General features: G+C 49.3%; 1 long non-coding RNA gene across 1 annotated transcript; it reads left to right on the top strand.

The window, feature by feature from the left end:
- The first annotated feature begins 4,408 nt into the window (after positions 1–4,408).
- Positions 4,409–10,776, top strand: LOC144220409 (uncharacterized). Its single transcript, XR_013331734.1, has 3 exons — positions 4,409–4,558; positions 5,794–5,881; positions 10,673–10,776. It is a non-coding gene; the product is annotated as an uncharacterized LOC144220409 (long non-coding RNA).
- Positions 10,777–12,882: the final 2,106 nt, after the last annotated feature.

Here is a 12,882-nt window from a genome sequence, read left to right as displayed (position 1 = left end):
GGAGGAAAGAATCCCGGTACGTCCTCCAGAAATCTTGCTGCAGAAGCGCCTGCCACACCAGAGGACAAACACTATATGATTCCTCTTACCCGAGGTCCCCGGAGCAGTCACATTTATAGAGACAGGAAGTAAAAAGGTGCTTTCAGGGGCCGGTGACAGGGACGAGGCAGCTAGCATTTCATGGGTATGGAGTTCCCATTTGGGAAGATGACAAGAGTTCTGGAGACAGACGGCGGTGATGGAGCGCAGCCGCAGGAGTGTGCCTAACGCCTCTCGACTGTGCCCTTAAAAATGATTAAAATGGTAAGTTCTGCCTTATGCATATTTTGCCGCAATTTTAAGAAAAGTGTCAATTAAAGACTGTCTTCTTGCTGTAGCAGGAGACAGTGGCATTTGAAGGCTGACACTCAGGGCTTGCTGGTTCTCCTCTCTGAGCCTCAGCTGTGTCCTCATCAAGAGCACTCAGGTCTTTCTGCAGAATGGATGTGAAAGCACTTGGTGAACTGAAATGCACCATAAGAACATAAAATGTGGTGGAGATATTATTTCAAAACTCATTGTTAAGGCACCCGAAAGTCGGGGGAAAAGTTAAAGTGAAATGGAGGAACTTTGGAAGAAACTAAGGAAAGGATTATATTTGGCAATTAGAGGACCTGGAAAATGCCCCAATACCTTAGGAGAGTAGGAGAGAATTTGGGGCTGGTTCTTGGGCACCAGAAGAGAGGACCAGCTTAGGCCATCCCAGCGATTTAAAATACTTCTCCCTTTTGCTTTGCCTAAATTGAGAAACAAGTTAAGCCCACCCATCAAGAGGAAATGAAACGAAATGAAACAATGTCAAAACATCACCTCTCAAATTTCATGAAGGGAAATGGTACAATTACAACACAATGCTGGGTCAAAGTTTCTGTGATCTGGAACCCAAATGTGCTGGTGGAACTCAAGTCACCATGGATCTCATTTACTGTTACATTAATGAAAAGCAAGTAAATCAAAGCCATTAAGTCCAAGCAATATTTTTTCCACTTAAAGAAATAACGCCATTCACTACCACCAGCACCACCACTTACCAACATCTGTTAGGTTAGCGTATATTAGTGTGTGCCAAGCCCTCGTGTAAATGAGGGACACACTTCAGGAGTCTGGGTGTCTCAGTCGGTTGAGCATCCGACTTTGGCTCAGGTCATGATCTCACAGTTCGTGGGTTCGAGCCCTGCGTCGGGCTCTGTGCTGACAGCTAGCTCAGAGCCTGAAGTCTGTTTCAGATTCTGTGTCTCCCTCTCTCTGATCCTCCTCTGCTCATGCTCTCTCTCTCTCTCAAAAATAAATTAAACATTAAAAAAATGAGGGACACACTTTACCTTTTCATTTCTTAGAGCAACCATGCAAGGTAAATCTTTTTTTTTTTTTTTTTTTTTTGTGGATAGCATGAGAGTCATGTGTAGCAGTTTGTTCTTTCTGGTTGTTTCCTCATCCATAAAATGAGAAGTTACAGCCAGAGCCATCTAGCACCTTGTTCCTGGTCACACAGTTGGCAAGTAGTAATGTCAGGATTTGAACTCACGTCTGACACCAGAGCTCTGTACCAGAACACCACACTACTCTGGAGAAGACACTATGGCTGAGAAGCTTATGAAACAAAATCAGAAAGGTTTGCTCTGGGAGCGATTAGAATGAGCAGCTGGTAAATTGCTTTATCATGACATTCCATGATGTCACATTGACACACCAGGGGGAAGAGCAACGAGCCTCATGAGTGTGTGTCAGCAGGGAGTTGGCTCTAAAGTTGGATGAAACCACCATGTACAGAGTATGAAAAAGGCTCAGCTGAGTTTTGTAGGTATGTAGGCAGGCACGTGCTGTGTCTCGTATGTTTTCTTCTCTTTGTTGTATGTCAGATGTGCTATGGACGTGTTGTGTTATGTGTGCAGTCTGTGTGTGTGTGAGTGGGTTGTGTGAGTGAAGGAGACTGGCCTGATGACTGACATCTTCAACACTGAAGACCAGACACCCAACAGCCCACGCGTGGCGCCCATGGTGAGCCAGGCCCACCTCTTGGTGCCTCACATGTGATAACGCCTTAATCTTCGCAACAGTCCTGTGCAGGAGCTACTAAGGCAGCCTCACTTTATGAATGAGAAGTGGAGGCACATAAGGACCCACCAACTCACTCTAGACTACCCAGATAGTAAGAGGTGGGTCTGGGGTTGGAAACCAGGGAGACTGACTCCAAATTCGTCTTTTTTCCTTTTCTTAATTGGTGCCCCCAGATCACCATGTGAAAGATGATAGAACTATCCTCCTCATTCTGTGGGTGAAGAGCCTGTGGACGATGTGAACACGTGTTGGCCGAGACAATCAGCCAATTAAACACTAGCCAAGATGAGACAGGTGGCCATTGCTGGCCTTATAGTGCATGTGTGATTTCTTTTCTTTTCTGAAATATTTATCTGTAAGTAATCTCCACACTTAATGTGAGACTCGAACTCACAACCCCGAGGTCAACAGTCTCATGCTCTACCAACTGAGCCATCCAGGCACCCCCGCATGTGTCATTTCTACCAATTTAATGATGATTAAGAGTTGAAAAGGATTGATGTCAAAATCTTGCATTTCACGCTTGTGAAGTCTGTACAGACAAAATAGTTTCATTGATTTTTTTTTCCCCTAAAACTGGGGACCACCTAGAGAGGCCCCATGTCTATGGATCAGATGTTTTCTGGCATGTGAGGACGGACTGTGATTTATTTGAGATAGGGTGACATTTCCTCTCTCACCTTTCTCCACTTGCCTTCCTGGGGCCTGTGGCTTTGAAGTGGAGGATAAAACAAAGCAGTCTTTGGTAATGCTGCTCAAGGTGGAGGAGACTGAACCTGTTGCTATAGCAACACAGGCCAATGGTTCTCCATCCATCCAGCTAACCAACCAATGCCTACTGAGCACCTGTTTTGTGCCAGGCCCTGTTTTAGATGACAAAAACTCAGAGATGAATGAAAGAAAATAGTTGCTTTTGTGGAGCATCTATTCCATCGGAGAAAAGACATCAAACAATTAAAGAAACATAAACGCAATAGAAGTCCAGGCAGAGATAAGGGCTATGAGGAAAATAAAGCAGGGAAAGGGGGAAGAGAGTAAGTGGCCTAGTGTGGCCACAAGGGCTTAACTGAGGCTCTACAAAGTGGTTCATCTAATTGCATAAAGAATTATCTTAAACCTCCCAAGCCAAGCCCCCCACTCTCAGTGGACTTCTTTCTTCTTGTTCTGCTTCTCCCACAGGATCTGAGGGTAGCCAATGACCCCAAACCCTCAGCTGCAGAATGGAAGTAGGTAAGGGTCATTAGGCAGGGGATGGATTGCCTCGGTGATCAGTTCAGATTGTGAAGTGCGGAGTATGACACTGACATCTTCTGGTGGATATAGTAGTATATCTCGCTCCTCCTGATAAAGACACAGATACAGGGAGCCCTGGGTCTATCTTGTGACCTCGATGGAAACCATCCCGAGGACAAAGCCCACCCATGGAAGAGGGTAGAGAGCAGAGAAGTGGAGCCAGACACCCAGTTGCTCTCCAAGCACACAGCACTGGAGTTTTCCCTTTGTGAACCAATCCATTCATTCAAAACATTTTGAGTGCTTATTATGTGCTAGACACTGTTCTACATGTTTGGGGGGAAAAAAAATCCCTGTCCAGTTTTTGTTGGCCTTTCTTCTAGATGGGAGGAGCGGTGGGCATATGATCATCAGAGAGTCAGACTTCCTGGGTTTAAATCCCGGCTCGACCACTCTGTGGCTGTGTGACATCAGGCAAGTTACTAAACTTCTCTGTGCATCGGTTTCCACACACAGAAAGGTGTGCCTACCTTTCTAGTGCCTACCTCATAGGATTGCTGTGAGGATTAAGTGAGAGAATGTGGCGGGCGTAGGACGGGACTGGGCATGGCATGAGCGCTTGTTGTGGGAGCTGGGAGGTGCCACCCAGTCCGCACTTGGGGAACGGAGGACTTCTGTCCCCAGCCACTGGGAGTCCTTTATAAGCATCGCCCCAGCTGAAGATGAGCGTGTTGCCCCAAGGCCAGGGCCTCTTTCTGGGAGTGGCCTGCATCCAACGACTGATGTACAAGTTGCTATAAAGGCCTGGCCCCCTTGCCTCAACTCGGGACAACCCTGAAACGTCACACAAGTCCTGGAACTTTCCATGGGATTGATGGAGGCCTTTGTTGGGCTTCCAGCTCAGCTCCACTTCTCCCTCTGCCCAATCCTGCTTCTTTTTCCTCCCTCTCTGTGCACACCGATCCCAGCAGCACGTGGTGCACGCTGGTCTTGGGGTATCTTCTCAGGAACCTAACCTATGACTCAGTAAATGTTAGCTGTTACCATCATCATCTTCGTCATCCCCATCCAGAAGCATCTGAAGTGAGAGAGAAAAGAAGAGAAAGTGCATAAAGGAGAGAGGTTCCTACTAACTGGGCAAAGGTGACCCCTTATGGGGCAGAGCAGAATGGCTAGAACGAAGACCCCACACCTTTTGTGGAGCTGAAGGTTTGTTCCACGGAGGAGGGTGAGTCCATCTCCAGTTACTTCTGTGTGGATTGGAATTGGTGGCTTGAGCCTCAAGTAGAGCTCTGTGTATGAGCTGGACTGGCCAACAGTAAGATTTTTATTTCTTAATGGACTGTACCACCCTCTCCCCTCCAATATTAAGGGTGTAGTACAGGGTTACACTTTTACCTTGTTATTCAATTTCCTGCCACGGCTATTCTGGGAATTTGGCAAGCACTTTTCACATATAAAAGCTCAGCTTTTAGTGCTGTGATGGGTGGACCAGCTGGAAAGGGATGGAGGCTCCTGGTTTTATAGTCGCATGGGGGCAGGAGTTTGCTTTCTTGAATCTGGAGAGATCTCAGGACACTGGTTATTTGCAGGCTGAATCTGGCCAATGAAAACCAGGATTTAGCACATACCCTGTTCATAGCTTTGCTGGAGGGGGAAGCTTGCTTCTGCCCTCTGGCTTTTTAAGTGCAGTGATCATGACACAGGAAAGTAAACTGGCTGAGCTGTTTCTAAAATGCTAATGGAGTCAGTTGAACCCCAGACATCATTCAAGGGCCCACCCTGGGCAAGCACTGTGTGTGTGTGTGTGTGTGGGCAGGTCCCTACCATCTGTAGGCGAGATAGGCTATGTTCCCAAACAACACATCACATGGCACACTGGACTTAGAACCAGTCAGACCAGTGCTCAAAACCTGAGCTGAGTCCGAGTTCTGTTACTAAAGGACGTGGTTTTATATTTGGGGTGACACAAAGCTCTTTAGACCAGTGGGTAAGAGATGGTAATTCCAGAAAAAGGAACTGTCTTGAATTTGCCATGTTATTTATGAATATTCAATTTTGCTATAGAAAATGAGAGAAATTAAGTATAGAAGCAAGTGGCTTATGAGATTTTTTAGACACAGATAGAATAAATAGAACATACATGGGTGGAATATAGCTCAAATGAGAATGTTACTTACAGACAAGGAATGAGAAGACCAAGTAAACCTTAGGGATTTATGAGGCAGGGATCACGTCTTCTCTAGATTGAAGCAATGTCACTCCTATGTTGACCACTCCCTGGTGACCTCCAAGAAACATGGATAGAACCCACAGCTGGTGAGCGGATGCTCAGCTGGCTCAAGCTCACTGGGGTGCTGCAGTGTGAACAGGTATACTTGACCTTGAGTCTTCCCCAGTAGAGGCAGTTTGTGTGCTTACTTTGGGCACCACCTCCAGCTCTTGCCCTTGGCCTGCCCTCAGGTCTCACCTCTGCAGCCACACCAGCGGGAGAGAAGGCTCTGTGGCGGAGAGGACGAGGTACATGAATGCTGCGTAACCCTGGACTCAGGTAGGGTTGTCCTGTCTCTTTACCTTTCTCCTTCTCACTGTGTGTTTTAACTTGATTCAATAAATGGTGTGATTCAGGGTGCCTGGGTGGCTCAGCTGGTTGAGCATCAGACTCTTGATTTCCACTCAGTCATGATCTCAGGGTTGTGGGATCGTGCCCCATGTCGGACGCCACACTGAGCGTGGAGCCTGCTTAAGATTCTCTCTCTCCGCCCCTCCCTCTCTTTCAAAAAAAAAAAAAGTAAAGATAAAATAAATAAATGGCTTAATTTGGGCTGTGAGCCTCTCTGTTCCGTGACCTCTGGCATAGGTCTGCCTGGGCATATCGTTAGAAGCCACTATTGCCTCAGGGTAACTTCTCAAATGACAAGGGAGTCGTAGCTCAGGCTTCCTGGAAGCAAAACCCAAGACATAAATTCTTCTGCAGGTAATTTATGAGGAGGTACTGTCTGGGGAAATAGTCTGTGAGGAAGTGAGAAAAACAGGATGGGAGGAGGGAGGAGACCACACAAAGATGAGGTTCAGCTGAAGTGTAACCTCGGCCTGGTCCCGTGGGCAGCTCTGAAGCATGGACAGCACCGCAAGCTTGACCTTCCTTGAGGTGAAAGGGCAGCCTTCTGTGCCTTGTTCCAGGGAATGGACGCACCGGCCTAGGAAAAGGGGCCTGGGGGCGGGCATCGGCAGCACCTGCTACAGGTGGGTTACAGGGGCAAGGGAGGGAAGAGAGAACTTCCCAGGTTGGTAGGTTGGTAACCCAGTGGGGGAAAGGACTAGAAAGGCATGATGCAATATGACCAAGGGCTCAGACCCCTTGGAAAGGTCTGGAGGTCAGAGCAAGAAGTTAACACCTGATTCCATGGGTGGGAAGCCATAGGGAGCCATGGCGTGTTCTTGAGCGTATGTGTAACTTGGAGCAATGTTTAGGAAGAGAGCCATATGACAGTGGCATGTGAGTTGCAAGGAGGGCCCCTGGGCCTGGTCTGGGCACTACTACAGGTAGCTTAATGCATCTCTCTGCAGCCTTTGGGGAGCTCGGTACACTCAGCAGCTACTTTGCCAGGGTCTAGTGTTGTAGCCTTCTTCCTGGCCTCAGTCTTACATGATTCTCTTAAGAATCAGCCTTGTCCTGAAGGAAAGGGGGCTGGTACCATATCCCCAAGAGGTCAGCCTCCCTGGGCCAGGCTAGGGAGGGGTGCATTGCTGAAGGCTCTCCCTCGGAGAAGAACACCTCGTAAAAAGCTCAGCACAGATCTGGGCCTGCTACAGAGGTCTGATTTGTGCTGGAGTTATACAAACTGAGCTGGCTCCAAGGAAGGTTACCTGATCTCTAAGTAATACAGAGCTTTTAAGCCTCTGGCTTCTGTCCGAGGCACCATGGCCACCTGATCAGCGGCAGCTGAAGATTCTTGGCCTCAGACCAAGCCAGCCTCCAAGCAACGATCCTTTCTCAGGGCAGAAGTCTTCAGTGTCTTGATATCAAAACGTTAAGGGCAGTGGTTCCTAAACTCCAACATGCAGAAACACTACCTGGGGTGCTTTCTGAAAGCACAGATTTCTGGGCACCCCCCAGTATAAGCCCTCTGGAGACAGGCCAATGTATCAGCTAGGAACAGTCTAGGTTATGATGCAGTAACAAAGGAGCCATTGAGTTCATTTCTTCCTGACTACGTGGCCGTTCAGACCAGCAGGGGGCTCTGTTCATTACAGTCACTCAGGGATCCAGGCTGGTAGAAGCTCTATGTTGACATGTGTTTCCACAATTGCAGGGGTAGAGAAAGATGACGCTGGCTCTTGAGCCACGCATTTCTGTCTGGAAATGAATGGGTGTCACTTCTGCTCAAATTTCATTGGCCAAGTAAGTCCCATAGCCAGGCCCCAGTCCATCAGGGTGTAGAAATGTAAACAGAATCCAGCCCACCACACCAATATCCACACATAAGAGCCCAAAAGTGCCTTCTTTTCTCATGTCTTTGCATATGCTGTTCCATCTGTTCCATCTGTCCTATCCGTGCTTCTCTGGGCAGCCTTTCCCAATCTGCCCCAGTCTCCAGGCCACCCTGAGGGCCCTGGGCTGATCTCTGTTAGGACACATGTCACAGTGTGTTGCAACTGTCAGTTTGTCCATCCCCCCTCCCCACTGGATGGAGGGCTCCTGGGAGGCGGGAACACACAGTGGTCACAGGCCTTGTGGCTCCAGCCCCTGGAAGCAGGAGACGAGCAGGTGCTCAGGGACAAATAGCAGAGTGACAAAGAGCTGGATTCTGGAGTTTGCAGGAGAGGTCCCTCTTCTTTTCCCACAGGAACAGGGTATTTATGGACTTTAGAAAATGGGGAAGAGGAAGGCAAGGATTCTATGACTTCGGGATGAGCCAACTGCAGATAGAAGAAACTCCCGCTGTAGAAGGGAGCTTTTTCCAAGGCTTCATTGCCCCATCACGGAAAGACTCACCTCAAACCCGGGTTAGTCACTGCCCGGAGCTGCTGTGTCACCATGGGATGAATTTCAAGAGACCAAGAAGGGGACATTCTGCAGCTGGGGGGAAAATCCTTGCTGTCCTGGCTCTGGGGCTCCTGGGGCCCGTTAGAAGTCATTGTTAGCAAAGGGGCAGATGTTAGTGGTCCCTTCGGAGGAGCTTGGCCTGAGTCCTGTCTCTCCACCGCCTCTGGGGTCTGGGGAAGGAGATCGAGGCCTGCCCAGCAAGGGCATTAGCCTGACTCTGGTGGGGGGCTCTGCAAGGTCTGGGTCGCCTGTTGGGCGTCTACACCTGGCGTGACCGCAGAAAGGAGTCAAAGAGGCCGGGACCTGTGGGTGGGAATAAAATACTGCAGTGTTGAGCTGCACAAGGCGGGATCCATCACCGTGATCTTGACTTCTGGGGGCTCTATCTTTCTCCCCCTTCCCACCTCACACCTCGGGCTCTGGGGGAGGAACCATTTTCAGTTCTCAGAATACCCGGAGCTCTCCCACTTCTGGGCCTGTGTGTGCATTAACCCTGACACAAATTTCAGCCTCTTCACTGCATTTTTCACAAGAGATTAAAGTCTTCAAGTGTTTTTCCTCTTTGTTGTGGCTTTTCCTGAAGTTTGAGGGAGGGGACTGTGCTAGGGTGGGGTCCCCTGTGCAGTGCCCAGCACTCAACTCAGCTCCCCGTTCCCTGCCCTTTGCCTCCCTCTCCACCTGGATCCCTTGGGGGCTCCAAGCCCCTCCCTCCATCATGCACAGTGCTCCCCCTGCCTTTATTTATTTTTAAAGTTTATTTACTTTCAGAGAGACAGAGGTAGTGTGAGCAGGGGATGGGTAGAGAGAAAGGGAGAGCAAGATAATCCGAAGCAGGCTCCCTACCGCCAGCCCATGGCAACGTGAAGAGTGAACCACCCTGAGATCACCACCTGAGCCAAAATGAGGAGTTGGGTGCTTAACCCACTGAGTCACCCAGGCACCCCCTTCCCCTTCCTTTAGAGCCTCAAGGCCGCAGCATGCCTTGGACTTGGACATGCGGCTTTTGCCCCAGTTCAAGGCCAAATCAATTCCTTGAAAAAGGAATTACTCTCTGTAAATAACAACCTCCTTGCTCAGCTGCTAAAATAACATCTTCCCCACCTCCTTCTAGGAGATTCCCTTCACCCGGGCCCACTTGGCCTTGTCAGGCCCCGCCCCTCTGGTCTCTGCCTACAGTTTGTGCTTCAAAAGAACTGATTGTTCCATTTTCAGGACTTTTACGAGCTGCGCTGTTAAACTCGGCCATTATTAAACATTCACGTATGGTAATAAATACTAAAAATTCATCATTTCCTAATTACTTCAGCACGTTTTGCTATCACCTATGCTCTTGAAGTTATGTCCCTTGCATCCATATGGTGAAACCAGCATATATTTTGCAGGCTACTCTGCACCTCTTCTCGAATCTTTGTTTAGTATATTACACTGTGTCTTAGTCTGTTTGGGCTGCTGTAAGAAAATACATCAGACTGGGTAGTTTATAAATAACAAAAATATATTTCTCATACTTCTGGAGGTTGGAAGTCCAGGATGAAGGCACCAAGCTGGTTGTCTTCTGGTGAGGGCCCCCCTCCTGGCGGTAGAGCCAGTACCTTATTTCTCCTATGTCCTCACATGGTAGAGGGGGCAAGGGACCCCTTGGAGCCTCTGTTAGGAGGGCATTCATCCTATTCTTGAGGACTCCGCCTTCATGACCTTACCATATTCCTAAGGCTCCACACCCTAATACAGTCACTGTGGGCGTTAGGATTTCAACATATGAATTTTGAGAGAGACACAAATATTCAGATCAGAGCACACTGATAGCTGGAAATCAGCCTTTGTGTGTATATTTACACCATGAAAACCAGCAAATACTATAAATCGGGGGTTGTTGATTGCCTAAACTTAGGGAAGTGATCGAGAAAGTGCAGGTTAATCTTGAGAGTGTGTAGCCATTGCGTTGTGAACTGTACAAAAAAAATCCAGGGAATATTCATTTGGCAGTTATTAAATGTTTATTTATTTTTGAGAGAGAGAGAGAACACAAGTTGGGGAAGGGCAGAGAGAGAGGGAGAGACAGAATCCAAAACAGGCTCCAGGCTTTGAGCTGTGAGCACAGAGCTGGATGGGGGGGGTGGACCTCACAAACCGTGAGATCATGACCTGAACTGCGGTTGGACACCACCCAGGTGCCCCATCGTTTGGTATTTAAAAACTGCTATCCAATTGGGCAAAGAAGTTGTTCCTGTCACTGACAAATAAGTGAAATCCCAGCATACCTTTTTATCTCAGTTTTTGTCTTACTAACAGAAACAAGAATATCAGCAAATATTCTGTCAGAACCACACCTGCTCGTCAGTTCGAACGATGGATTGGCTCAAGACCCAGGTGTTAGCAAAAATCAACAAAAGTATTCTGTGAAAATCCATTAGTTGTATGGAATTTATAATAGGGTATGGTATGGTTTATTATTGATAAATTACGTGCTCTGCATCCTTCATAGCAGTAAAAGTCATGAACACACACAGAGTTTTCTGGAAAGCCAGTTGTTAAACATTTGCCAGCACACCGCTGCCCAGTGTCTCCTGTTCTGCCCCCATTGCAGAACTCACCTACTGTGCTTGCATTGTGTGTTTGCTTGTCTGTATCCCCTCAGGACTGTGGGCCTGTGGTGGGGACTGTCTCATTCCTGTGTGGATACGCAAGTACTAGTCAGGACTCTGTGCTCAGGAGTCACTTAGTACGTTCCTGTTGCACGAAGACGCTAACACAAAGGTACTTCTGGGTCCTAATGGGAAGGGAATGATTCTTGTCCCCTGTGTCAGCCTGTGAAGTGGGGGTGGGTATGTAACCGTGGGGTCTTGATGACTGATCCTGCAGTAGGCAGTCAGCACACACTTTCCCTTCTCCCTGCTTCTCTCTCTGGATCCAGGGAGTGGCACAGTGCTGAGTGGGTTCCCTGAAGTGTCCCACCTGCTGCCAGATGGCTCTGAGGCTCGTGGGGATGTGAGGAGAATTCAGGATGCCAAGAATGCACAAGTGGGTGGGAGTGGGGTACAGTGGTCACAGGGTCAAGCTGCAAGCCCCTTGAGGGCTGAGGGCACATCCCATTACTGTCTCCTCCCTAGGACCTGTTTTGACAAGAGCCAGTGTGGTCCCCCATGGCGGAGCCCACTCCTCCCTCTGTTTCCCTCTGCTTACCTCCTCTGACCGCATCTCCTCATATTCTCCTTTCTGCTTCTGGCATACTGACTCTTGGCTCCTCCTGCATCACGTGTCCCCAGGCCTCAGGGCCTTTGCACCTCCTGTTCCTGAACTGCTCTCCCCCAGAAATCCACATGGCTTGTCAATGAAGTCGGGTCTCTGTCCATATCTCACCTCATCAAAAAGGCCTTCCTTTGTGACCAGTGTGGCCTTCATTGTGCCATGGCTTCCTTAGCCTGCTTGACTGTTCTTCATGGACCTGCCCGCCCCCTGCCACCCCGGCTCCCGCCCTGGAGGGAGCACGCACTTGGTTATTTTCGGCCACCCCTCTCTCAGCTGTAGACTCTAGAGCAGGATTCTTTCTGTTCTGTTCCTGACTTTACCCCCAGGATCTGACATGGTGTAAGTGAATGTAAAGTCATTGAAGCAATGTCTGCTGACTGACTCTGCCTACAAGAATAAAGGATCTGTTGTCAGAACTAGATACCAAATCCAGCTCCCTGCTCCCCTGGCTAATTTGGTCCTAGCCCCTGTTCTTCTTGGACCGATAATCTGAAGACCCGGATAGTTTTCTTATTTCTCTGGGGTTACCTCCCTAGCCTAATGGGAGGTGTCTCCTCTTCTCCAGGGGAGCCCGAACCGCCCCCCCCAATGGTGCCACTGGGTAAGCTGGGCAGCTGGCTCTGACCCAGGCAGCCCCTGAGGCCCAGGGTGCAAGTTGGTTGGCCACGCTCAGCCTGGAGGAGTGCTCTAGCTGACCCTCAGATGCTTTCATTTTAGTTCACTTTTAAACTGACTCTAACATTCAGAAACTGAGATGTTTCACCAAACAGTCAGAAGGCCCGGCCGTAGCGGGGTGGCCTTCAGGCATGGCACAGCCCCACAGCCCGGGAGCTGAAAAGCCGGCCCTGTTTTTGCTCAACGCTCCAATTTGCCACGGCCCTCATCACCCTTGCAACATTAGCTCTGTGCCTGCTGGTGCTGCCTGAAATACAGTGAGTGCATGGTAGCCTTTCCCCTCCCGCTAGCTGTGCGACCTGAGCGAGGCTCTTAACTTCCCGAGATGCCTTCATCTGCAAGATGGAGTTCCCAATTACCCGCTCCCCCAGCCCCAGACCATGGTGAGGACTGGATGGGAAATTCCTTGGGAAGCAGAAGCACTCCCCGCCCCCAGCCCCCCAGCTGTGCTGCTCTGCTACCTCCTCTTCTCTTAGACCCCCTTCCCAGGTGCTACCCCTTGTGTCCATGGACACTGTTCTCTAGCCGGCCCAGGTGGGTCCCCCCTTCGCGGCTGGACCTGCCTTCCCAGACGGGGA

Source organism: Crocuta crocuta, unplaced genomic scaffold, assembly GCF_008692635.1.
Source record: "Crocuta crocuta isolate KB4526 unplaced genomic scaffold, BGI_CrCroc_1.0 scaffold186, whole genome shotgun sequence".
Taxonomy (NCBI): Eukaryota; Metazoa; Chordata; class Mammalia; order Carnivora; family Hyaenidae; genus Crocuta; species Crocuta crocuta.
The sequence above is the reverse complement of the archived record's forward strand: the minus strand, read 5'-3'. Positions and strand labels throughout refer to the sequence as shown.